The 27,594-nt window shown below is 36.7% G+C and overlaps 1 protein-coding gene and 1 pseudogene across 33 annotated transcripts in view; one reads left to right on the top strand and one right to left on the bottom strand.

Moving 5' to 3' along the window:
- The window catches only part of PTPRD (protein tyrosine phosphatase receptor type D), a 2,053,994-nt gene that overhangs the window by 617,493 nt on the left and 1,408,907 nt on the right, over positions 1–27,594 (bottom strand). The window lies entirely within an intron of this gene.
- Positions 95–660, top strand: LOC308505199 (transmembrane protein 126A-like; annotated as a pseudogene). The gene has a single exon. The product of its transcript is annotated as a transmembrane protein 126A-like (transcript).

Raw genomic sequence — 27,594 nt, 5'->3', positions numbered from 1 at the left:
CCAAAGATGGCTGTGCTTGGGTGAATTGCGAAAAAGTTGCAGTGAGCCTTAGCCATTGAGGAAGACCGGAGGAAGTACTGACTGCTGGGAGGAGATGGAAAATCATGAACCAGATTATACTGTCGAGGAAAACCAAACTTTTGATATCATAACCAGAAAAATTATCCAACTTCCAGAAGCAGAAACACATCTACTTGAACGTGGACCAACGTATATTGGACTTAATGCTCCTCTCTTTGGCCTAATAGCAAATAGTCTTTTTGTGCATCTTAAATGTTACACAGACTCGTATAGCTGCAGGCTTACCAATGGCATAAGTAATTCCACTTTGACAGCAAACATATCTGAAAAAGGTTTCGTAAATTTACTGTCGCATCCAGGTGGTTTGAATTGTGAAACCTGTACCATAACACGGGATAGATTAGTTGGTCTATTTTTGGTGGTCTGTACCCTGTTTACTTGGCTATCCCTGTGAATGGTGGTCTAGCAGCCAGGTATGCCTGAGCCCTGCTACCAGATAAAGGAAACATTTTAATCTACTGCATCACAATTTCTAAGCCAGTCTTGAGAAAGATGTTATTTCCCTTTTTGTTCCAGATTGGGTTTGCAGCATACCTTTGTTCTAGATAATATAAACTACTTATAAAGGCTCTTCAGTAGACTGAACCTGGCCTAGAAATTCAGCAAATGTGTACTCAAAAATAAAGGTGTAAAAATAAACTATGTCTAATGTATGAATAAACATAGACTTGTAGTTTTAAAAAACTGATAAAAGGTCTAGTACCTGCTCAAGGCGCATTGCTTTGACTGAAACACAATTCTGAATATGCTACTTCCATTTCTCCCATTCCTCTCTCTAATTTGCTTTTCTAATTTTCTAATTCATATTTTTTCTTTTCTTTACTCCCTGATATTGCTCATTTTCATTGTCTCACCTGTATCAAGACTAAATCATTAATCACAATTCCCTAATTGTTTAGTTTTTATTTTTCTGTTTACAAAAATAATACATATTTTTCTTTTTTAAAAAAAATAATTCAATATTCACTGTTGAAAATTTACAAAAAAAAACTGAAGAAAAAAACGTCATTCATAATCCTGTGACAAGAAATAACTGCTATTGACTTTTTGCTATGTAGTCACGTGGTCTCTTTTCTATGTATTAATATATAATTTATAAGTTCACAAATAGCAGCATGCCGCTCCTTTTTTTTTAACCTACGTTTCCATGAATATTTTTCAAATGATATGAGTTGCTTTGCTACAACATTTTTAGGTATTGCATAGGTACTTAAAATTTCAATCTTATAGATGAAACATGATTTGTTAGATCTGTCAAAAAGGCTGTTGTCAGTTCTTTTTTCTTGTATTAGCAGCCCTGTGATAAATATTCTTAAAGCTGTATATTTGCATGAATCATGATTATTTCCTTAGGATGAATTGCTGGCCTCAGTCAAGCCTGCATATCAAATTACAAAAATTATAATACCCATTGCCAAATTGCATTTCAAAAGGTTCTAACATTCAACACTCTTTTCAGCTAGATATGAGTGCCTCCTTCCTGACACTGTAGCTAATAGTAAACCCTGTCATTATTCAATTTTAACATTTTAGTCAGGGCAATCTTTTATGATTTTAATATATGTTTCATTGGTTTCCAGTTGGGTTGAAAAGTTTTTTATTTTGTAAAATTTTATTTGTATTTGTTAGTTTCTGTAATGCTCACATATTTTGCCTGGTTATCTATTAGAGTGCATGTCTTTGTTATGATCACTTGTAATAAATTCTTATATATTAAGGATATTAGCTATAAAAATAAATATTTGATTAAGAAGACCAATGATGACTTTAACATCTCCAGGATTAACATATGCCAAGATTCATCCTAAAACCCAAGAGACAGTTAAATAGCTTTCTTAGTTTATTGAGATGACAGTGATGATAAATAGATGAATGAATTTAAGTATATTCAGTTTCTTGCTTCATTTTTTAGTACTCCATTTTCATTCAAATTTGAATCAATATTGCATTTAGTTTATTGTTGTTTAGTTTGGATTGTTTACATCAATATATTTTTATTCACTATTGCGTTGGTCATGTTTTACTTTCTCTTTCCCTTGAAACTGTGTGAACATGTTTTTCCCTTATTACCCCAAAAGAATGAACTTGTGTAACTAAGTTATTTTTTTGGTTTTGTTTTGTTTTGCCATATTACCCTAAAAGGGAAGGCTTACTGGTGTAGCTAAAGTTAAAGAGAAGAATCAAACTGCATTACAATTTTTGTGTAAGGTTCTCCTGTGTCAGCCAGGGCTCTAAGGCTTTGTCTGGTGTTGACATCAATCGATAGAACACGACTTCTTTGAGGTCAGCAGCTAATCACAAATGTGATCTCAAGGGAATTCATGAGCAGATCTATACTTCTCCAGACTGACTTAGATATACTATTCCACGATAAAAACTAGAAAATTATAGCTTCGTGTAGCTTCAAAGGCTAAGCTAGCTGACGTTCATGAGTGGTTAGCAAATAAGTGTGCCATGCCAACAATGAGAACTGAAATAAAATATCTTAAATTATTATCGTGCTTTATAATCTTTTCACTATCTCATGTGACCCTTACCTATCAGTAAGGAAGATATTAGAGTGGGGTAAACAAAAATGAGATTTGTAGACATATTTACTTGCAACCCGATCTTGGGCAAGTCAACCAATCTCTGAAAAATATCAGCCTCCTTTTCAGCAAAATAGATATAAAAAGGAAAATGATACTTATCTTTCAGAGCTGTCATGAGTTTTGAAAAATACAATGAATTTTAGTACTTAATACTCAACTCGTTCATTCATTTATTCAGCACACATTTTTTTAGCACCTACCATGAGTTCTAGACACTAGGAATTACAGTTTGAAGGAAAATAGTCAAGGTTCCTTCTGATAGATTAGAATAGGTAACAGGTAATAAACAACAAAGATTGATGGACAGGTAGATGGGTGGATAATTTGAAATAGAACTAAGTGGCATTAAGAAAGCGATACAAAATAATGTGACACTGTATGGGCAGTGTTGGGTAACACTGAATAGGAAGTCAGGAAAATCTTGTTGAAAGGTGGTAACTTGAGCTGACACCTGAATAAAAGACAGGACAGCCATGTCAAGAGGAAGCGCTAAGACCTCTAGATAGGGCATATTTGTGCAAAGGCTGTGACATGGGTATAAACTTTAGTGTTTGAAGAACACAGATGTGCCCAGTGTGGTTGGAACATAGTGAACCAGAAAGAGCTTGGCACGAGAGGGGTGGGAGAGGAGGTGTTGGATAGATCATAGATTACATGAGGCTTTGTAGTCATGGTAGTGAGTGGACTCGTGGTAAGGTAACAGGGAGCTATGATGGTGATGATGATGATGATGATGATGATGATGATGATGATGACAATAAAGATCAAGTTGATAACTCATTACCAGTTCAACAATTTAGGAAACTGTCTTTTTCTTTTCCTAAATGTTTTATACCACACCAGCCACTGAATCTAGTTTGCTGTAAAGACTCTTTTCAGTTTTACTTTTTTTATGTTTTGTTGTGCCTGTAGTAATGATTTTTCACCTCTTTAAGCCCCGAGTTGATTACCGCTCTTGATTTTTTTGTTTGTTTCTATGTATTTTCTTAAGGCATTTGCCAATTTTCTGCATTGATTTTAATGCTATAGAGCATTTACAAGACTCAACAGATTTGTTTAGGAATTAGATTTCTGAAATTCAAACTGCTGTATTTTATTAAGAGCTATAATGAATAGACATCTTTATAGTTTCTCATTCTCTACCTATCCCATGCCCCAACCTTGTTTTCTTAAAGTCAGGCTCTCCTACACACACATTTTAGCCCTATCAGCCAAAGAAAAGGCAAGCTTCAATTGACTTTCTAGGAAGGCATTTCTCCTTCCAGAGCCTTGTCTCCTCAACTACTCCTTTTGCCTGTTTGAGCTTTATCTGTTTAAACATCTATTTCTTTTTCCCAGTTATGGCTTTTCTCCTTGACTGGATACTCCACTCTCTATCCTTGGCTTTGGCACCTGCTATGTTTGGTGTTCTCTCATCACTATTTTAGGTCATGCCTCAGCTTTCCTGCATAGCCTCTGGCATACATCATGCACCTTGTTCAGCCCATTTACCACCCACACTCTCTAATTTTCTAGTTGGACTTACCAAATGTAACTGTCAACCAGGACAGAATTTGCTTTCCCTCCTGGCACTCTTTGCTTGCATTTAAGTTAATAATTCTCTTAATGATAAGAAGAATACATATATGATATACATTTGCAAGTTAGGTTTCATCCATCTGACAATAGATGTTACACGGAAAACATATCCTTACAAACACATATGCACACTATACAAATACTCAAATTTTATTTGTGGTTATCCAGGTGTTCAAAAAATATTGCTCGAGTTTAAGAAGATTTTTTTTTATTTCTAAAGTACTCTTGTAAATATTTATGAGTTTTGGACTTTAGCATCAGTCTTATTAGCAGCAAGATTATAGTATAACTTTAAGAGTTGACGTGTGGCTTTCGAAAGAATTAGTTTCCTTAATGCCAGTCATTGTACTATATATTTCTGTCTTGGAAGCTTCAAGTTTCAAAAGCTCTCAACAAAATCAGAATACATCTGAAAAGTTCTATCCATTTCACGAAGGTGATACAAGAAAATGGGAAATTAATAGGCTTGGAGGGAGAATAGGGTGTTTGGTGATAGTGATGTTTGCATGTCTCTAAATACAGATTTCACTGATTTTAGAATTTTATGTAAGATATGTTTTTAATACTTAACCTATACTTTTATACTATGTTAAACTAACTACCATTTGGCCTGTTGACTGTTTCTACCTTAAATAAAATGATAGTAACATAAAGAAATCGCCCATGATGAAGGAACCATAAGACGTATTCAGCTCCTATCCCCTCTACACAAGGACTCATTACTTTAATCAGTAATTCTTCGTGTGAAATCCCATCAAACACTTCTTGTACATGTAAACATATAACCCACCATTGCATTTATCATTCCCTGATAAAGCATTTGCCACCTCCTTTAAATATGTCCATGAAGTAATTGTACAAAACCCTCCCTATCACAAATTGATGTTAGAGATCCCTTATCAAATCACTTTTTCCAACACATTCTTTTATTACATCTTCTAAATTTGTTTCTGAGAAGCCCTCCATACTGATAAGATAATCAGACAATATTTTTTGGAGCTCACTGAATTATGTCTTCCATAATATTATTATACTCACTATTTTTCAGATATCAATATTCTCATCACTTCACATATAAATAAATCACAGAGATAAAATTATACTAGTTTCATTTGATTTTCCATTTAGTGTGTGTTATTCTTCTATTTCTGATATCCATTTATCCTTCTAAAACAAGAATAAAAAAATAAGTCTTTACTAAAATCTATCAAGTTAACCTTATAATGATTAGTGACAGTATAGTGTGGTATTACACTCCATTGGTAAGTAATGTAAGATTGTTGACTACGAAATTCTATTTATACATTTTTTATTATAAAAATTTCATACTATCATCACTTCATTCACAAATATTTACTGTGTATTCTCTATGAAAGGTACTCTGCTAAGTGATATGAGGGACAGAGAGAAGTGTCAGCCCTCAAGATATTGACAATCTGGCCAGCATGCAGTTCACATGCATTCTTACAAAAAGTAACATACAGGATATGCTGGCTGCATAGGATAGCTAATGCCTCTCATGAGATGAAGTCATAGCATTATGGTAGTGAGGGAAATCTACCCAGGAGAGTTAAAACTTAAGGTGGGAGAGCCTTGAGATCTTATCAGGATCTACTTATGTTAAAACAAGGAGGGATATAAGGGTAAGAACATGAGCAAAGAATGGAAATGGGAGGCACGGGGTATATTATAGAACTGCATTGTCCAGTATGGCAGCAGTAGCCACATATGGCTTTTGAGCACTTTACCTGTGGTGAGTCTGAACTGAGATGTATGATTTCAAAGACTCAGCATGAAAAAAAGTGAACTATCACAATAATATTAATTATCAATCATTACATATTGAAATTATAATATTTAGGGTAGATTGATTTAAATATAATAATGCTACTATTAAAATTAATTTCCCTTGTCCCTTTTTACATTTTGTAATGTGGCTACCAGAAAATTTAAATTACATTCCTAGCTCATATTTTTGACTTAATATTTCTATTGGTCATTGTCTAGTTATTGAGTAATTGTAAAAAAGCTTAGTTTATTCAACATGTGTCTATAAGAAAGGTATTCAGGCTAAAAAGTGCTGACTGATTAAGAAAGGCTAGAGAGCAGAAATACAGAATGTTGTACTACTCAAAGGCCTACACATGAGGTAGCAAGGGCTAAATGAAGTAGGTGCTCGTGGGGGGAGAGACGACATGGCAATAAATACTTTTCTGTGTCTGATTACGTTTGCTCAAAAAAATAGTTTTTTAGATTGTTCCTAGTCCCAGAGACACCCTAATGACTAGACATGGAGATAAAAAGAGGTAAGAATCAAATATGCCTGATATGGTAAACGGAGGAGACAGAGAGAATGATGATGCACTCGGTAGACATGAGGAATTTGGTGGGGAAACCTGTTTAGTACGGGGAGATTTCTAAATCCTGGAATCTACTGTAGTGGTTGAGTTCTGATAATAATTAATCTCTTAATAGAATGAAGAATGTAAGGAACAGGTGGCTAAGCTTGATTTAAAGGTGTACATCAGTGAGAAAATGTATTTAAGACTGATAAAAAAGAAGCAGAATTTGGGAAGGAAGTGGTGAAATTGATCATAGAGATTAGACAACCATCTTGGTAGAATTGAATTGAATGTTGAATTAAAAGGTAATGGTATGATTTCAGGTAGTGATTTTTTTGACAGTTCAAATGCAAAGCCAAGAATTGAACCCTAGAGAATGCTGACATTTGGAGGTTGGAAGAGGATGTTCTACAAAGATAAATTGATCAGTTACGGAAATGGTAAGGGAACACAGACTGTGGGATCATGGACCCTAAGAAACTGGAAAAAAAAATATATATATATATATCAAAAAATAGGAACCAGCCAACAGGAGAAAATATTTTAAGAGACGTATAAAGGAATGTAGATGGCATTTTACTTTTCAGCATCAAAATATTACCTGGCAGGAATCCAACCTTCAACTATGAAATCTAAGAAACACCAGATGTTCCATGGCCTGTCTTTCTGCCTTTGGATCACATGGCCCATGCTTGAGCTTTCCTCCATATGGGTTTGCCCTTTTCTCATTCTCTGGTAAGTATGCCTACCCCATAAAGTTTCTCCTGAATGCTGTCAGATTTATTGTTTCCTGTGGTATTTAATAACTGCATCCTCAGTCAGCACTTATCACAGACTGCCTAATACTCTTTTTTGTACATACTATTTCTTCTAACTCTAAGGTGATGTTTCCTCATACTCCACCTGGCTATTTCCCTAGGATTGCCTGTGATGCTTAAATTATTCCATACATAGAAGAAACTGCTGATAAAAAAAGATTCAGGGCTGGACTCCTGAGAGTCACGGTGCTCCCAAGGACCCATATAGGTCATCATTGGTTTTCATTTCTGTACCAGTTTCTCTCTAGGGCCTTCACTGTTGTTTAAGAGTAGAACCCACATTCACTCATTCATTCATTCATTCATTCATTCATTCATTCATTCTATAAGGTGCAGAAATATTTGGAAGGTTATAAAATATTTTAAATATGCATCCTGCATACCCTTGATTGAAATTTATATATATGCTTACATGTCTGTCTTCCATGCTTGAATGTAAGATTCTTGAGGAAAGGAACCGATTATTAATATTACATTTGCATTCTTAGTGTCTAAATGGTATTTGGCACCTAGTAGACTACCACCTTACATTTGTTGCATGGGTATATAAATCAATGAAAGTGTAAATTTTTTCCTGAAGTTTATAGGCTGAGAAAAGAAGACAAAATATGTGCACAAGTTAACCAGAGTACAAATAGGAAAGAGATGTCAGACTAAGTACTCATAAAACATATTAGAAGTTAAGTGAAAGGATAATAAAATCCCACAGAAGCGATGGGAAAAGGCTTCCTGGAGAAGCTTGCATTTCTGCAAGGCCAGAGGAGGGTAGAATCGAAGGGTGGAAATGGGACAGTGCCTATTGGTTCTATCAACTTTTTTTCATTTCTTTATATTTATTAAGTAAAAACACCTATTTTTCCATGTCTAGTGAGTTTTTACTTGAACTCCTGGGATCATCTTTACTTTACAAAAGCTTTTTTTTATTTTCCATAAAAAAAATGTGTACAATATGTAGCCGCACAGACGGGTTTTATTTTAAGGACAACGGCATTTTTACCTCCTGTTTGGTGTGAGGGTCTGTGGGTTGTAGGAGATGAGAAAAGAGAGTCCCCAGCTGCCACAGCCCAACAAAACCACTGAAAATGATGACTGCCCCATTTCCACCCAATGCCACATTCTGAAAGTGGCATCTTTTTGAAAGGAGGATTGCAAATAGCTGCTGCTTCTCAAAACTGCAATTGCTTTTCATGAAGCAGCCGAGACTGTCTCTGTGCTGACGCAGCTCCCAGCATCACAGCAGCCTGCCTTTGAACTGTTAAAGATATTTCCTTTCCCACAATAAAAAGAGCATTTTACAAAAGCAGAGAGGCCTTGTTTTTAATAAGCTGAAATGGATGAAACGGGCAGTCACGAAATAAAAATGATTATGAGGCTGGGGAATGGAGACATAGCAAATACAGCCCCCTGGCCCCCCTCCCCCCTCCACCCCCCCCCCCCCGATTTAGGCAATATTCTCTCCCTCTAGGTGATGTTCTGAAAAGATATGCATAAACAGTGGTGGGAAATGAGTACTAGGGAACAAAATAGATATGACTTAAAGGATGTTGAATTTTCTGAACATATAATGTGCTATGCTGGGAAAAACTGGGGTATTAGGATAAGGTTTGGATCCCAGCTCTGCCCATTACCCTTACCAGGTTTTTGATTGTTTAGTTTTATTTTCAACTTTGTAATTTGCATAACCTTTCCAAGTTCAGGTTTCTGCAAATGAAGCTTATATTAATTACTTTTCAGTGTTGCCGAGAGGGTATTGAGATGTCTATAAACCTAGTTGGTTCCTAACAAATGTCAGTATCTTCTCTTTCAGCTCTCCTTCTTTTTCCTTCTCCAACAAGGTCCTGAGGGAATGTTTCTGTAAAGGACTTCCCAGGTCGGTGGATGTACTTCACATTTCTTTTGGAATATGAGATGCCTTTTCTCACTGAGAAAATGGTGCCCATCACGCACCATCTGTAGTGTTTGCATGTGTACTTATCGGTCTCTGATGGCCATGTGTTTCTATGCTAGGATAGGAACTGTACCTGTTCCCTTTCTTCTTCCCGGATCTTCATTTCACATTTGGCTCATTGAGTGGAGTCCATAGACATGATGGCAGTAACACAAATTGACATGAACACGAGTTGGCAGTAATCAAGCCAGTGCTTTCGGACAAAGGCTTTCCTTTATCAAGGATGTGGCAGCATTAGAAACCCAAAATTTTATTGCTGGAAAAGGCTCGGGAAAACATCCTATCCAAGCTCTTCAGACTGATGAGCAAACTAGCTCACTTGCCTAAGACATACAGAAAGTTGATGGCCTGGTTCAGATTAGAACCCAGATTTCAGCTGCTGAGTTCAGGGAGCTGTCCAGACCTCTCAGTCATCCCCATACCTCCCAGACAAGGGCATCTTTCTAACTTTTCAGAAGAACAAATAATCACAGTAATATCAAATATCACGTTCAAGGTCAGCCACCTGAGATCTGTAAAGGGATGGTTCTGATAATAACTATGTTTTGGAAAATACTGGAGGTGACCACTTGGAAGATTAAGTTTCCTTCTTTGATGGGTAACAATTCCGAATGCACTTTTTAAAAAAAAAAAAACAACACATACAGACACGTACATGAGCTTGTACTTGTGCACGCATACACACACAGACGCACACGTACAGTCCTGTTCTCTCTTGGGATTAGTTAGGTGCCCGGGTGGTCTCATTTAATGACTGCATCATCTCTGGCATTGAAACACCATGATTTTTGTTGTGGGGACTGCTGTATGCAAACTGACTGGAGTCAATCGTAGCTGATTTTCTAAATTGCCTCTGCTATAACAATTCTCCTGCTGGGTAATAAGCCTTTGAAATCAAACAATGGGATTGATTACACATTCCTCACTCAGGGGAAACTCCATTAGTTTTACCTGAATGAAAACTGCAGAACAGGGCCCAATTTGGGATAAGTAGTGTACAAAATTCTCCAGGAAGCACAGTAAAAATAAGTTTGAAAAAACTTAAACATTACTCTTTAGCCACAGGGGATATTAAGCGAACGGAATTTTATTTACAAGTCACATAAAGGCACGCGTAAGTGAGTATCGCTCCGTATAGTCCAGAATTGACAAAGCTCATATTTAACTCTAGCTTGACTTTTGGGATAGAGAGTAGGGTTGAGGGAATCCTGGTGCCCCTATAATTCTGTTAGAAATGCACACAAAGAGCAGGTCTCCAGCTTGAGATTTTTCAGTTTCAAGACACACATAACTAGTAGTTGGGATATCTGGAGAGGAGTCCCAGCTCTTAAACCACTAGCTGTTTCATGTTGAATGAGTTATTTAACATTTTTGGATCTCAGGTTTCTAATAACATGGTTTGGATTTAAAATACCTGCCCTACCCGGTTGCCAAGATTGTTGTGATGATCCAATGAAACTGAGACAGGTTAGTTAACATGTCATTAGATAGACAGGAAGGTCCCTGGTGGAAACAAGGAAAAGGCAGCCAAATCCTGAAACTCCAGCTTGTGGAATGTCTCCTTCACTCCAGGACAAAGATATGAGGGTATGCCCTGAGGTTTATAAATTATCTCAAATCCCTTTTGGCCGAACAAAGGAGCAGATCTAGTAGAAAGTATGAGTTATTTTGTTAATCACTTCAGGATGGACAAACAGGACAAACATAATAGATGAATTCCACTAGAAGTCTCCAGCCCCCCTTTTCCAAACAGACAAGAGAAGGTATAAAAGTAAGAAGTTTTGCCTCAGTCACTGGGCACCCCCATTTGGGATCCCCTCCCATTCGGGAGGTCTGACCCTTTGCTTTCAATAAACTATCCTCTTTCTAAGAAAACTCCTCGCCTCTCCTTGGTCCGTGTTTCCATTCTTCGGTCTCACGAGACACGATCCCGGCCTACACCCAGAAATTGCTGTCAGATCCTACATCAAAACCTTGTACAAAAAGTGACTTGAAATGGTTAAGTGCATTGCAAATGTAGGGGATTCTTATTTGAGGTGATCTTTTTGCCAAGCTTATGTAGAGTTCAGTAAGAAATAGAGATCGTCCACTGGTGGGGTTGGCATTCTCCTCACGTAAACTGATACACAGTGGGTACAGTGGAGTCAGACTTTGGAGTCAGGTAAACTCATGTTCAACTTAATCTCTTATTTTATAGAGCTAATCTCTTATAGCTCTATATTCAGTGCCAGGTTATCCAGCTGCCAAAACTCGTCTGTAAATCGGGCTAGAAATAATACTTACCTCACAGAGCTGTTGTGAGAATCATCGGTGGGGAGTACAGGACATGAACACCATGTAATTGATGTTATTATTAACAGAGAATAACTGCAATGTGCTGGAATATTCATATGGTGCCCTTTTCTGCCCCACGCAAGAACTTCTAGTGCCTGGTGAGCCTGAAGTCTGGTTCAGAGGTATTCAGATGTTTCTCCTCTTAGCAGCTGGGACTTGTGAGGACCTATAAGAGGACTGCCGTGACTTTGCGTTCCTTGGGATCTCATTCCTAGATGGCGAGCTCCTGCCGTGTGTGATGAGGCTGTTTTGCATGTGGCCAGTATTAGCATTCGTAGTGCCTAGAGTGGAGTCTGGTGTGTCGCCAGATGCTTAGTAAACACTTCAGCATGAATGAGAAAAGAAATCTTTGGCTTGTGTAAGGACAGACAGAAACACAAAATGTGAGTCTTCATTCTTTTTGTGGAAAACAAGGAAAGAGATATTCCTCTCTTCCCTTTTAGTCAGAATAGTTACTTTAGAAACTTGTACATTTAATTTCTTTCTCTGTTTCTTAGAAATTGGTGACTTTTAGAAACTAAAGTAGCCTTTTGTTCACATCATGACCTGTGAATGCCTTTCTCTAGGACGTGGCAGCTATGGCTTTGAAATGTAAAGATCAAAGGAGGGACAGTGCCTCTGTCCTGGTTTTCATGGGAAGGTAGGAGCCTAAATCTGGTGGACCCCTTGCTCCAAGTTCTAAAACAACTTCTTGTCATAATGAGACAAGTCTCCCACCCCCATCCCCTTGACATAAAGTCAATTAACTAAGATAGATGGTCATCCCAATTACCAAGTAAAGTTAGAATAAATGCTGTGAGACCCATGATGATATCAAGTCCTCTTAGTTGAGGACTATTTATAGTTTATCTTAAAAACATATGTGGACAGAAAAAGGGCCACATACTAAATGTGACAAGCTCAAGGTAGGCCTGCATGGTGAGCCTGACAGACTCAGAGACCAAAAGTAACCTCATAGGACGGTCTGAAGATAAACATTCCTAACTAAGAGCAGATCATAATCAAGTCCTAGGCTTATAGCTTCCTAAGTGAGCCTGGCTATTGCCTTTCTGCATCTAAGATAACATATCTTTGAAGTGTCAGAGTAATAATCATTTTTTCCAGACTCCTCAAGGCATAAGCCTGCATCAGAGCATGAGACCACAGAACCCCTCATTGTCATCTTGTTCCACGCATAGATCTCCATGCGTTGAAATGTAAATTAACTATCCTGTACTCACCAATGTAAAAGAGGTATGTGTTTCTCTATTTTCCCTTTTTTATCCAATACCAGATATTTCCCCTATCCCCCACTTTGCTTTCTCCTGTCCTGTTAATCTACCACCAATTAATTTCATGTGACCCTCCTCATGTCTCCTCCTTTTATTCTAATGTATAAAATAAACTGCAGAACTGTCATTCTCTAGAGCATCTCTCAATCCATTGAGGTTTCGCTTCCTGGCAGTTGTCATCAGTTTGGCTCAAATAAACTCACAAGAATTCTCTATAGATCTGGACGTTTCTTATGTTGACACATATAGGTAATAGAATGTATCTGCTGGGCTGAATCAAAGGGTGAATATCAAAGGGTGAATCACAGTGGATTGGCTCTGATGCATATCACATTCTAGTTTAATGCTTATTTAACAATAAGGGTGTTTTCTTTATTACCTTTGAGAAGAGGATTTGTGGGTTGGCATCAGATTTTTGTGTGTTTGTTTGTTTTTAAATTATATTTCCTCTACACTTGCTCAGCAGAGCATCAAGTTTCCCAGTCTAAATGGTATCTGATGACTACAGAAATAAAAAATGGCCTGTAGGAATTTATATCAAACTGACTCTGCTTTGCTCTGTATTGGACAATAAGCTGGATTTTTCTAGGATCTTTCATTCAGAAGTTCAGGATTGTTACTATTAAATTGCGAATAGGCAGAACTGGAGTTCTTAGCCCTTCTATCTGAAATAGATGCAAGCCCAGTTACAAACCTAGTTAATAAATCTGTTGAACAGATAAAATAGGAAGCACTGAGAAGGTGTGAATCACCTTTACTCTTCCTAAGGAGGTAAGAATGTTCAAGACGAATGATGGCACTTTAAATGCTACTGTTCTTAATTATTTCTCTGTGTAACTACAAACATTCAATAAATATGCCTTTTGAAAACCTAACTAGGTTATTCTTCATTTGAATGAGATTTAAGAGTTTCACGTAATGAGGCACTAATAATGATGATTCCCCTTCTGCCATCCAAAGAAAATTTTAATTCACTAATCATAAATTTTCATTGGCCTCTAGCTAGTGTTGCCTTCATTACTTGCAGGTTTTCCAGAAATTAAAGATGCTTGGCAGTTTGTGTGAAAAGAGGGAATTTCCAGAGCTTTTTCTAAATAATGGATGAAATATTTAATGCTCTAGAAAATAAAGGGGAAAAAAATTAAGACAGCTTGACATAAATAAAATAAACAAGTAAAAATATTGAGATAAAAGGAAAATGTTAAAAAAAAATGAAGGTCTGTTATAGCCAAACTGAATATATAAGGAGAAATGACTAGTAAACGTAATGCAGAATCCTGGATGGGATCCTGGAATAGAAAAAGGACATTAGGCAAAAACTAAGGAGATCTGAATAAAGTATAAATTACAGTTAATAATAATACATCAATAGTAATTCACTAATTGCAATGTAATTAAACGTACCGTTCTAATATCAGATGTTAATAATAGGGTAAAGAAATTGTGAGGTGTAGAAATTCTCTGGGAGGGGGGATAGACAAAGATGCTAGGTGAAAATCCTAACAAATTTTGTTTGTCTTTATATTCCTAGGTCCGGCACAGTATATGCTAAATGAAAATTCTGTTTAATATTTACTCTCACTCCTCTCCTATTAGCCCCCATTTCCTATCCCTTCTGTTCCACAAATACACATCCCACTCTGTTGATAAAATCCATGGCTCTTGGTGAAGCCTGCCCAAGTTTTGACAAGAAGTAAGCATAGGACACAGCCTACACCACCAACTTGGGCCACTTGGTATTTTCTCATAGTTCAAAGAGCTGGGATGCTTCCAACTGTCCTTTAAAATGAAAGTTAAATTGGTTTAAACACTAATACACAAAGACTTACAGTCCCACAGTGAAATCTGCAAGACTGTGTACCGGGTTAAAAATAAAATGTCATCTACACAATGGTAAGTCCCTTTAATAAACCTATTAATATCAGGAAGTAATTCATCCTATGCCTTGTATCAGGCATTAAATCTAGGCCAAGTCGGAACAAGAGAGCCTAACAATGTGTATCTCATCAGGACAAAATAAACTGTGAATGTTGGAATTGGAGGGGATCTTAGAGACTATTTAGTCCAGCACCTGCATTTTATGGATGAGTAAACTGAAACTTGGGAGGTTACCTGCTTTGTTAAAACTCCCAATCTCATAAGTTTATATGTCACTTCATCCCATAAAAGTTGGAGGACGGACTAAAATAGAATGAAAAAATAATATATAAATAATAGTTTTCGTTTGTGAACCTGACATTAACTTACTAAGTCTTATAAATAGGATAGGCTATTTCATTCAAGGACACAACATGCTTACATGTTATAACTTCAGAGCTCTGAAGAGAGTTTCCTTCTCTAAAAACTACTCTCCCAACTGTGAACTAGACTCAGATTTCTTTAGCAGTCATCACCAATTTTATTCCATATTTAAGGGCTTAAGGTAAAAATTCTTGGAATGATTAATTTTGTCTTTCCCAGGTGGTAGACAGAAGCTGAACAGCAAAAATGGCCATAAGGAAATTCAAAGATCATTGGGGGATTAAGCATTTACTTAGGTTAAGAAAATTGGAACAAGTTTGTTTGTTTTTTTTCTTTAAATTAAGTTTATTGGGGTGACATTTGTTTAAAAAAATGTATAGGTTTCAAGTGTGCAATTATTTTTCTTTTTAATTAAAGTTTATTGGGGTGACAATTGTTAGTAAAGTTATATAGATTTCAGGTGTACAATTCTGTATTACATCATCGATAAATCCCATTGTGTGTTCACCACCCAGAGTCAGTTCTCCTTCCATCGCCATATATTTGATCCCCTTTACCCTCATCTACCATCCCCTCCCTGCTTACCCTCTGGTAACCACTAAACTATTGTCTGTGTCTATGAGTTTTTGTTTCCCATTCGTTTGTCTTGTTCTGTTGTTTTTGTTTTACATACCACATCTCAGTGAAATCATATGGTTCTCTGTTTTTTTCTGTCTGACTTATTTCGCTTAGCATTATAATCTCAAGATCCATCCATGTTGTCACAAATGATTGTATTTCATCTTTTCTTACCGCCGAATAGCATTCCATTGTGTATATATACCACAACTCCTTTATCAATTAATCTATCAAAGGACATTTTGGTTGTTTCCATATCTTGGCCACTGTAAATAAAGCTGCAATGAACATTGGAGCACACGTGTCTTTATGGATAAATGTTTTCAGATTTTTTTGGTAGATACCCAAGAGAGGGATAGCTGGGTCATATGGTAGTTCTATCCTTATTTTTTTGAGGAACTTTCATACTGTTTTCTATAGCGGCCATACCAATCTATATTCTTACCAACAGTGTATGAGGGTTCCTTTTTCTCCACAGTCTCTCCAACACTTGCAATTACTTGTCTAGAACAAATTTGCTTTTTACCAGGGCCAGTTTTGTAGAAGAACTGATTTTAGGGCACCTAGGAGCACAGCGAGAGCCAACATTGATCACTAGCTGACAACTCAAGCAGGTACTTCGGAGGCAGGTTCTCATGTGGTACTGTTTGGTTTATGTTATGAAACTTTAGGATAATCAATTAACCTTTCTGAGTCTTAATTTCATCATCTATAAAATGGAAATAACTTCAAAGAGTTAGGTAGAGGATTCAAATTAATACATACATACGAAGTTGGAAAGCCATAACAAATGCTAAATCCATATTTTTCCCTTTCCTTTTCTCCATTCCCACTTCCTGTACCACATCTGAATACAAAATCCTGAAGACACATAATATTACCAAAGAGTCACAGGATGTAGGGTGAATAAAAGGTCAAAAATGGTATGACTGGAAAGATAGAAATAAAATGAGAGGGCTCTGTACGTATGCTTGACAACAGATAAAGAGACAAGAGGAGAGATGGCCAGCTGGGTACAGACCATAGGACAGTTTGGTCTAGGCTGGCTGGTCCATCTCTTTTCCTTACTCCCAGTTATAACCATTTCATTTTCTTCAGAAAATTCTTTTCCACTGTTCTTTTCATTCTCCCAGATGGGAATGATAGAACCTGACAGCAATGGACACATACAACACTATTATAATTCTTTAAGTGGGATTAATACAACGTTGGGTCAATGTATATAACTATATTATTATTCTTATTTTAAAAGTTTTCCCCACCAGAAAGTATTTTTGAATCCCTGCTGAGTGTCACATACTTTTTAGAAGTTTCGTTAATTTTTGTGGGTCCTACCTGTAAGTAGGATACAGAAAGATAATGGTGAGAAACTCTTACCTCCCCCAAAATATTGAAGTAGAAAATAAGGAACTAAGTAAAAATTGCTTTTTGAGAGTTAAACTACAACGCAAACATAAAGAACCCAAACATAGCTATACAAATTCTATACAATGAGCTATATAAATGTGTGTCAATACAAAGCTGTATCTTAAACAGGCAGTAAAACCTCTAGGCTAAGGCCTAGCCTGGAACATAATTAAAGTTATTTACATATGTGGAAAGACTGTGTCCTCCAGAAGGAGTGTTAGTTAGCAACAGAAAGACAGGATGCGGAGATACAAACTTTGGTAGTGAGTGAACCCCTACCCCACTTAAGGGATGGGCTTCACTAGCTCCAGACCCCTGTATCAAATCCATTCTGCAGTTCTATTCCTGCTGTGAAGGCAGTTGTACCTAAATGCTTATTTTTATAACTGTTACCATGTATTCTAAGAATCCATGAAGTAAGGCCTGTGGGAACAATTATGGCCCACTAGCCTGTTTTGGTAAATAAAGTGCTTTGGAACACAGCCATGGCTATTTGTTTATGTACTGCCTGTGCTGCTTTCTGTTACAACAGCAAAGTTGAAAAGTCACAGTTGTGGCTGAAACTGCATGATCTGCAAAGCCCGAAATATTTACTCTCTGGCCCTTTACGGAAAAATGTCTGCTGACCCCTGATATTTCAGCCAATTGGCATTCATTCCATGTTTACCAAGCAACCTTTTTGTTCATTGTTGTTTGTTTGTTTACTCCTGTGCATACTTTGTACTGGGAGAGAGAGAACTTACCTAATAGTAGTAAGTCAATCTGTTGAAAGCTCTATCTTTTTATCTGTTATGGGAGACCCTCTGGGTAAATAAGTTTATGTATCTGAGCTGTAAGCCATTGGGTTGACCTGGTACCCAGCCCCAGTGCATCATCACTTAGGGTTGTTTGGAGGTCACCTATCTTCTCTGGGTAACTTTAGAACTTACAGTGCATCTTTTCCTTCTGATAGCATTTTTTGAATTCCTACTTTTCAGATGAGGAAGCTAAAATTCAGAGATAGTAAGAAAGAAAACATATTTCTCAGGCATCTACTCTGTGCTAAGCTCACAGCTGTTTCCTTTGTAATGGAATTTAATCTATACATTCCCATGTAAGAGATATAAAACTCAATTGTGTATTTTCACAGGTGTAGAATGGGAGGCTTAAAAAAGATAAGGACATATTAATTTGTTCGTAAAGCCAGAATTTGAAACCAGGTGCTCAGACTTTCCACACGATCTATACTGCCCGTCATAGTCTTCTGTCTCTAGGCTTAAGAAAGCAACACCATATGCCTTTGTCTCTTCCTCCCACTGAGGTGTACTCTTGTTCTTTAATAAACACAGATCAAGTTAGAAAATCCTTGAGATTTTAAAGATGTAACCTTTTAAAACAATTCCTGGATACTTATACCAGAGTATATAATCTTAGCCAGCTAATTTACATATTCACCCATGCTCTTGCATAAAAAAAAAAATTGGTGCCACCAGGGCCTGATATTCATAAATAACAGTTCCTGAAATTTTTTCTTTTCTTTTGTCCCAAACTGATTTTATACTTGAAGTGATTTAAATGATGTACTTTGAATGCATTGTGGCAAGGACGTATTTTAGAATTTCTAAAAGCTGAATAGAATGGGAGGTTATCTATAATACGAGCATAATCACAGTCATAATATCTGTTTAAAATAAAACACTGAAAAGAATTAAATGTTCCCTTCAAGCCAAAACTCAAAGAAATTTTGACATAAAATAAATAGACTTTGCAGTAAATTTGCAGTTGATGTTGCTTGCTGAGACCCATTCTTTAGGAGTTCGGAACCTCTGAAAAGTTTTTGGTTACTACTTTTTTTTAAGTTCTAAAACAACCCAGCCATTAGAAATAGAGCTGGTCCCACCCTCTCACACAGTGGTTGCTCACTGCCCTGATTTTGATTTGTAAATGTTCTACCTGAGTGTATTTCTTGTCTTCTTATAAAAATTGAAAACTCTCAGATGGAAAAGTATATATCAATGACACTTAATATGCTACTATTCAGATGGTGGGTGTATCATAGAAATATTTACCAATGCATCTATTTGTGTAAAATAGTATTTGTAACAAATAGACATAAATGGAACTACCTATATATGACAATATTCCAAAAGAAAACTAACCCCTTTTTCCTAGCTCCTCCCTTATTTTTTTAAAGGGAACCGGAAATAAACCCCGAGGGGCCATGTACTCAAATGAGAAAATACATTGACAGTTAAAAATTATTTGGAAAATATTAGTCTCAGAAGTTAGCAGTGAAAGGCACCTCTGAGACCACCTAATTCAACCCATTACACAAGTTGCATTCCATAAAGCCTAGAGACATTAAGTGATGAGCTCAGGGCCATAGCAGAACTAGGAGGAATAATCAGGAGGATTTTTGGTAGCAGAACTAGGAGGAATAATCAGAACTCCTGAATCCAAGTTAATTTGCTACTATACTGGCTGTCTAAGAAAAATAAAAGTTTGTATCTCCTTTAGAATTGCTTGAACAAAAAGTCTCCAAAATTCAAGAAAGTATTCTAGGTCTTCTTAGTGTTGATAAAAAAGGGACAATATATTTCTTAGAGGGCCGTTGGTATAACAAAAATCTGATGTGTTCTGTCTTGAGCATGAATGGTTTATTGGCTCACATAAACAAACTGTGTGTGGTGCTGGCTATGGGTGAACAGACCTAGAGTCTCAAACACCATTGGGATCTCTCTTTCCATATCTCTTGTCTTTGCTCTTTCCTATATGCTAGTTTTGGTTTTTCAGGCTGGTTGTCTTTTTGAGGCCAGAATCAGAGCTTTAGGTATCTCTAGTCTTCATTCTTACTGCCTCATAAATAATGAGGAAAAAGAACTCTTTGCCAGTATTAATAAGGAAAATCCTAGGGGAAAATGTAAATGGGTGCTAATAAACGTCTCTGGATTGATCACTGTGGTTGAGAAGTTGATACTGGGATAACTCTAATTGGAGGCAACATATACCAGGAGGCAGGCCAATAAGACTGAAGCTCACCTCAACCTCACGTTTAGAGTCTAAGGGATGCTGGTTCCCCAAAGATCAGGACTGATGTCACCAGAGTAAGGAGAAAAGATATGCTGGGCAGTCAAATCAGCAGATGTTGCACCAAAAGTTAGCATCACTAAAGACTTGCTTTGCCCCTAGAGAATATATTAGGCACTTGGCAATATTTTTAGCCTGCTTGGCATCTGGACCTCCTTCCTTCTCTTAGGGAAGTATGCATCTCATGAGACTTGGTGGGAGGCGTAAGCCATTTTCTACTACCTATTTTGTAGAGAAGCTGAAAATGTCAGCTACTTGGTTTCCCGGCCTCCTTTGTAACTAAGACACAGGAACCTGGCCTAGATTCAGCCAGTGTCCTGGATTTGGAGTCAGGAGTTAGTGATGCCAACCAACAGTCAGCTCATAAGCAATCGCAGCCACACTATCCAGTGCGGAGGCTGCAGCCATGGCCGCAGCAGTAGCCGCAGTGGTTGCAAGCTGGGCATGCAGCATTCAGGGGCTGGCAACAGTGGCATCCTAACAAGGCAGGAACTGGAGTTTGAATCTGAAAGTCATCTTGCCTGTTACCCAACTTCCTTTGTTTCTGCATATTTTTGAGCCTGCTTTTCTAGCCCTCTTGGTGATACTATGAACTCCCAGTAATTTGACAACACATTGATTCTCTGCTTAATCAATACAGACTTGGTTTCTGTGGCTCCCAACAAAGGTAGATAGATAGTCATGTACTTAAGTGCCCGAGCACCAGCAAACTCTGGAAGCTTCTTGTGTTGTTTGAGGAACTTAATACCTCTCCTCTTTGAGCAGTTTTGGTTAACAGCTTGCCCTGTACTAAGTATAGGTTATTTTTAATGCTTGATGTTATTTACATCGATCCACATTAAAGAATTCCAAAAGCATATTTGCTAGTCTACCACATCCACAAGTAGACAGGTGTCATCATGGCTAAAGCCTGTGGAGTTCAGTTTCCTCTTGGATTTCAATATCAGGAAGACCTCAAAGTCACCATTACCTTCTCTGTTTTTCTCCTTTGGTTCTACTAAGGTAATGATGCCAATAAATAGTTTACTTTCAGACTAAACTCTCAGGCACAACATGCCATCCCACCCTTGAAAGGCAAATGTTCTGATTCCTAATTACTCAGAAGCTACAAGGAAATGAGCAAGAAGAAAAACTAAAAACGTCAGTGATGAACTTCCAATGTAAAGTCAGTATGTAATTTAAATAAGAGCTAATATATTCCTTAAGATGTCTGATAACGTTAGTGGTATAACTGTGCACGTTAAATTGCCGAAAAGAACAATGAAGATTTAAAAGTTGCTTTTAATAGAACACCATGCACTTCAAGTCTGTTTTTATCGTTTTAGATGGAAAGTAAAATTTGGAGTAGAGTCGCCAAGGAATGACAGGAAACTGTTGCTAAGGCTAAATACCATCTGAAAAGAGTCAACAGATCACTAAAGGATTTATTAATTTATCTTCTCTCTGGGCTGTGTTTGTTTGGAAAGTGGATGCACGTACACATGGTTGCTAAGGGTAGCTGTCACTGACCCCTGTTAATCTTCCACAAACATGTAAATATGCTGCGTGGCCCAGTGCTGTCGAGGACACTCACAGCAAACTGAGTGATATGTGATTTCTAACTGCCTCCTAGCAGTACAGGAACTGTAGGTGTGTTTCATCTCTCATTTTGTGAACACTAACAAGTTTAGACATTTCTATCTCCTCCAGGGCAGGGCCACGTGTGAAAAGAGTGACTGTCCAGCTTAATAATAATGACACTGTTAAATAAATGCACACTTCAGAGAAGTAGATCTTAGCTTGGAACTTATCAGAAGCTATCATGTCCTTACAAACTCACCATATAGAAACTTCAAGTCAGTTTCTGTTGAAGGAGAATATACAGTAATTACTTTTTAAAACATGTCTTCCCAGCTTCTTCTCTTCTGCGTTTTTCCAATTAGTTTTATTGGGAGCTAATTGTCTTTTAGAAGGAATGACTGGTATCTTTGAGCCTTGAGAAGACCAATGGAATCACTACTTTGAATATATTGTCATGATAGCTTATTAATAAGCACTACCTGAGATAGCACTGTTTGACCATTTGCTGAGAAGTACCCAGGAAAATCACTTTGCTTATAAAACAGAATAAAGATAATCAACAGAAACAAGAAACAAATAGATTGAGAGAAGCCTCTTTCTTGATGACAGAAACTAAGCCAAGCCATTCAAAAAAATAATGCCAAAGAAACGTGACTGTCATTTTCAACCAACTAACTAGACATGTTCTGTTTGGTCCAAATTAAGAGTATGAAATACACTCTAATCTAGGGGATTTTGGAGCACTTAGATGAATCACAAGTGACATATGGGAGCTCATTAAAGGGAGGAGAAGTTATGAGCACCCAGGGGGCTCGCTGAAAATGAGAGCTTTTTAAAAAAGGCTTCAGGGGTCAGTCATACTGATAGGAGGATGCTCTTTATCTTCATTAAAAAATAATCCGTTTCTCTTTACCACTTCTCAGTTATTATTCTGTTTGAATGTTGGCCATTACTCCAAATTTTTAAGTTGGGAATGTATACCGGGGGTGGGTGGAAAGCTGTGATTTAATTGATTTTGATAGTCAAATGATAAAAGCCATTGGAGAGTAAGACCTCAGTGTAGCTGGCCTCTGCTCTTCACACCAACTTCAGGGTAACAGTTGAAGTTGCAGGAGCAAGGAAAGCCCATGGTTACTTCTATGTTATGAAAGCTTTGTCTGTAAGCTGAGCTTTGAATGACACATTATTTCCTCTGTGCACCCCAATCTATTTTCTGCCTGACTAAGCTTATAAAATTCTGCATAAATTCTCCCTCTCAGCCTGTTCCATAATCCTGTGAACACATTGTCTTCCTGTTCATTCCTTCAGCCAGCAAGCACCAGCTGTTGGGTCCTGGAAACATTTTATGTTAAAAAAGAAAAAAAGTTGATGATCAGAAAGCTGTAAAACCTGCAAAATGCTTCAGATATGCAGATGCCTTAGGGAGGTGAATATTTGACCTGCACAAAAGAAATGATTAGGCTTCCATCAATCATTACACTCTGCTGAGATCGGTTTATCTGGATGGTTCTGCACAGTCTGTAAACTAATCCAGTTTTGTTTGTTATGTGCTAAAGAAAGGATAAACCCTGAGCTTAAAAGTATGAACAAAGATATAATTATCTTAACCTAGCACTCATGCTTTATTTTTATGTAAAAATGCCACAAACTTTATTATCTATATTTTTCAGCTTCAAAAGGGAAATAGAAGTCACTTGATAATGTCTAATTACTTGAATGCATACTTCATGCCTCAAATACACAGGAAAGCTAGTTGTTATAATTAGAAGTTATATAAATACATAGTTTATATAAATTATAGCTAATTACTTAATTAAAATGCCAGTCTCTTTCTGTCCTACAAGGAAAGATATCCTATAAAATGTAATTCAAGCCACAAGTCAAGGAGGGAGATGAGGTGTCTATGAAGTGTTTTTGAGAACTGAATAAATACTGTTTCCATTTGGTGACTTAATTCAGGATATATCTGGAAAAACAACTCATATCTACCCTCCAAATAGTTTGAATAAACATTTATGCACAATCTGTTACTAATGTCTTTCTATTCATTTTATTGATCATTTTTAGAGAGGATTAAAAAAACAATCAACTAGATGATAATACTCTATAATAGGGGTCATAAAGTGTTTTTCTTTAAAGGACGAGATAGTAAATGTTTTAGGCTATTCAGGACTTGAGGTCTCTTCTGCAATGATACAAGCAACTCCATAGATGTAGTGGGAAAGCAGCTGTGTGAGTGTATAAAACATGAGCACAGTTGTGTTTCAGTAAAACTAGTTACAAAACTTGGTGGCCTATGGACCATAATTTGTTATCCCCAGCTCTTTACCAAGCATCTAATGACCTGGAAAGAAACACTAAACATTATTACCATCCTCATGATAGATTAGTATTTTTTGTTGTTGTTGTTTTTTTTTACTTCCTTTCAAAATCCAAGGTCTTAGTAGCTCTTCTCCAGGGACCTTCAGCGATAGAATTAAGCCTGACTGTCCTATGCATCTAGGGGGAGGAATGGGCAACGTCTCTCCTGTGCCTCTTTGGGAGTAACTTTGTACGACCCTTGAAAGAACTCAGAAAAGAGTCACTCAAATCATTTTCTATTGGGTTTATTTTCTCATGGAAGCCTAGCTGAGAAATGTGAGAAATGAGTATTTTATTAAAACTATCTTAGGCACCAAATATGCAGTTTTGATTTGTAGTGGCTCTTGGAGTACCACTATTGGCATAATCATGTCAACCAACCTCTTCCATTTGGAGACAGAATGAAATTAACAGAAACATGTGTCTTCTACTTCTGGTTCACAGATTTGTTATTTCACTAGGTTTCACAGGGAAATTAAATATAAAAAACATAACTTCAAAGTGGAGCTTATGGGATGCAGACGTTGCTAAGGGGAATAAGGGCATTTTAAAAAGTGATAATGTTATAATCAAAGGTTCCAGTGTTGATTTACTGGTAGTGTTCCAGTGTTGACTATGACGAGTGGGCATTTGAATGGTGATATGAATGTGAGGGTCATTGTAGGGGGTGCGAGGTGTTAGAGGTATGCCTCAGGAACAGGCAGGCCCTACCTCGCTAGTGAAAAAAGAAGAAAGCCTGACAAAATCATAAGGCCCCATTCCTAGTTTAAATGTGCTCTATAGTCATTCAAGTACTGCTCTGGATTGATTTAAAACAATATTCCTATATTTAGAGATTATGGCTCCCGATGATTAACATAGCCTCTACTCAAAACGAAAGACCTCAGGATTTTGAGATTGGAAATGACTTGGTTCCTTACATCTCAGGGGTTGGGAATAACTTTGTGAAGCCACCTGGAAATGGAAGGCTCCTATGTCACTTTCCATTTTAATCTAGGATGTAGCAAGATGTGCTATGAGGCTTTGCAGTGTGAAGGCAGTCACACTGCGCTGGGAGCAGAAGACATGGCTGCCTGGCCCTAGCGTCATCACTTAGCATCGATGCATACTCATGCAATATTGGCTCACTAAGTCTTAATTTCCTCATCTCCAAAGCTACGAAAAAAATATTGTCCTGCCACAGAAAACAGGTATGAATGACATACCATCTTTGAAAACGTCTTCCCTTTAACATTATGTATCAATGAAACCAAAGGGTCATAACACCGAAAAGTAGCTGAGTATACAGCTTCATTTTGGAAATCAAGGCAGTGAAGTCCAGAAGTGTTCATTCATACAGTTAACAGGAAATGACAGAGCCTGTCCTTGAACTATGGACTTTTCCTTTCTCCAGTTTTACTATGTAGTCTCCCAACACTCAAATATAATTATTGTTTTTGCTACCCCTAAATGCCAAGGATAAAATGGTTAGCATTTGAAAATACTAAAACAAACATTAGATCAATTATACAGAATTCATTCATAGGCACTACTTCTAATTTTTTCGAATACAGGCGATCTGTCCTTCTGATTCCTAACTAGGACACTTTTCTATGCTATTATCAAAGTCATTCTTTGCTCATGTTCAGTATTTAATAAATACTAAGGGGCCATAAAGAAAACTATTATGAAATGATATAATAAATTTACAAGGTGTAAAAGTTTTATAGTTTTTTTATTTGTTTTTGTTTTTAAGCATAAAGAGAATTTATTTAAAATAGAACCCATGTTATTAATAGGGAAGCTTCACCAGTATGCATTGCCTGAAATGTTTCATTATGCAGTACAGCATGTTTATTCAGGTGAAAGTATACAGAATGCTGCATATCTCTAAATACATTGATCTAAATGCAAATGCAGTTAAATGCAAAATCCAACCTTGGTGTCATCTGGTTTTACATCCTGCCATCAAAATTTAGATGTATTCTTTTTTCATTTCTTAACATAGAAATTCAGAAATCAATGGCAATTCTAGGAAAAACTTGTAAAAATAGAGATAGAACATTTGAAATTCATATGCCCAAATCATTCAGAAAGTTTTCTGTGCAAGTATAGAATATAAATTAATGTTTAAGTTGTGACATGATCGTTAGTAAAAAAAAAAAAAAAAGGAAGATTTTTATAGCTTCTCAATATCACATTTATAGAGAATTTAAAGGTAAAAGAAGGGCAAAGGACTTCAGAACTTTATTTCACCCAGTTGTAAAACTCATGAAGGTGTTTTCTACCAAACGCATTCAAATCACATTATTTTGGGGTAAACTGTACACACACACTCAGGAGGTAACAGATATATTCTCTTTTCTAATCCTACCTAATAAAAACTATATATTTCCCATCTCATTGCTCTATTGCCACAAAATAATATAATAATGAATCGAAAATAAACACATCAAATTTGCAACCTGGGTATGGCAATTAAATACAATGATCTCATTTTATAAATATGAATATTGAGGTCCAGTAAGCCTAAATGAGTTGTCTATGACCCTAGAGTGAATCCAAGATCGGAACCCACACATTTGGCATCCCGACCCACTGTTCATTGGACTATACTGTACACATATACAGAAAGCTCTAAGGCAGACACTGCCTCCTTTATTTACACTTCCTTTGGAAGTTGGGTTAGTAACTTTATGTCACTGGAGGCATGTTTCTTTCATGGCAATACAAAGTAATCTTATTAGTCAGAATGAAGTAATACTGGGAAGGAATTGGGACTTTCTAGCCAGCTGGCTGAATGTGTCTGCTGTCTCTCCACTAACTGTCTATAGCAAATAATTTTACTGACTGGAAATTTCTGGCTAACTTATTTATGTAATGAGCTAAGTGTCCTTTAAAGTCATTTTACATAGTAAATGACATTTCCCAATTGGAAACACACAGTATCAAGAAGTATTTTCTATTTGCTAAGAGAGTAGATCTTAAATGTTTTCATCACACACGTATACACACACACACACACACACACACACACATTGTGTGGTAACTCTATGAAATGATGAATATGTTAATTAACCTGCTTGTGGTAATCATTTCACAATACATATGTACATATATTAAATCATCACATTGTGCACCCTAAATATATACAATTTTCTTTGTCAATTATACCTCAATAAGGATGGGAAGAAATTTAAATATATATATATATATATATTTCTTATAGAACAATAAGCTGTATATCTTAGGTGTATGTGTACAACCTAAATATATGACATTTTGTGTTTTGAAGAACAGTATCATGTACTAGGTTGAATGCTTTATAAAATGTTTGTATAGCAGCAATTTCATAATTTTTAACATACGAATTATGCTCAAAAATACGGTGAATGTTTA

This window comes from Rhinolophus hipposideros, assembly GCF_964194185.1.
Source record: "Rhinolophus hipposideros genome assembly, chromosome: 11".
In the NCBI taxonomy this organism is placed as follows: domain Eukaryota; kingdom Metazoa; phylum Chordata; class Mammalia; order Chiroptera; family Rhinolophidae; genus Rhinolophus; species Rhinolophus hipposideros.
This window is presented reverse-complemented; position numbering and strand designations above follow the sequence as displayed.